Below are 969 nucleotides of genomic sequence, written 5' to 3' on the forward strand. Positions count from 1 at the left end.
TATTCTTGTATTTCTTTTCACATCAGTTTAAAAGGTTATTAGCTAGATTTATTGTATTGCCTAATGCAGCATTGGCAATAACTCATTGTATAAAACTTTCTGGTTATAAATGCTTGATTATCTATTTCTTGTGTTCAGATGCCTCATGATCATAAGTCAAAATCATACCTGCAAAATTTCAAAATCCCTATTGAGGATTATAAGCCCAAGTGGACCTAATGGTCTTTTCATATTGCCATCAGTGATTTTAATCTACTGCTATGTTGTTTAATTGAGGTCATCTCTAGCACATGTCTGTTGTCCATTACCTCATAACTATGAACCAACAACTGCATTTAAACTATGTTCATTTACACTGATTTGTTTGCCCCCACCTACTGTAGTTTTAAGATTGGGCAAGCAGATTCTACTTTAATTTTCAAATCAATGCCATAATGATCTGACATTTATAATATATAGATGTATAATATAATCTGGCATCTAAAAAGCATGTCTAGCTATGGACAAACTATGTTTAGGTTTGCATTTTTACAAATGGCATGTTAATACACAGGGTCTTCCTATTTGACAAAACTTTCAATAAATGTTTTGTCTATTCCCCCATTGTAAGCTTTATAGTCTAGTCAATCTAGTATAAATTTGCCCCATACCTTGAAGTAATTGCAACAGAAGTATTTTAAGTTTTAATCTTTAGCATTATACCCCAAATATACACAGAAAAAAGTCCCATAAAATCTAACTTGTGGAAAACTAAAAATCATGATTTTAAAATTCCTATGGAGATTTGCATTGATATTGCATTGATATGAGAGATAACTCTGCAAAAAAGGCAGAACTATCAATAAAATTGATACAAAATTATAACCTTACCGCATCTATTAAACAGAATGTATTGATTCTTGATATTTTAGCCGTCTTTAGAGTATAACAAACAACTCTAAAGGTGACCATATATTAGATTGTTCAGCA

The sequence above is a fragment of the Mytilus edulis genome, chromosome 2 (assembly GCF_963676685.1).
Source record: "Mytilus edulis chromosome 2, xbMytEdul2.2, whole genome shotgun sequence".
NCBI classification, from domain to species: Eukaryota; Metazoa; Mollusca; class Bivalvia; order Mytilida; family Mytilidae; genus Mytilus; species Mytilus edulis.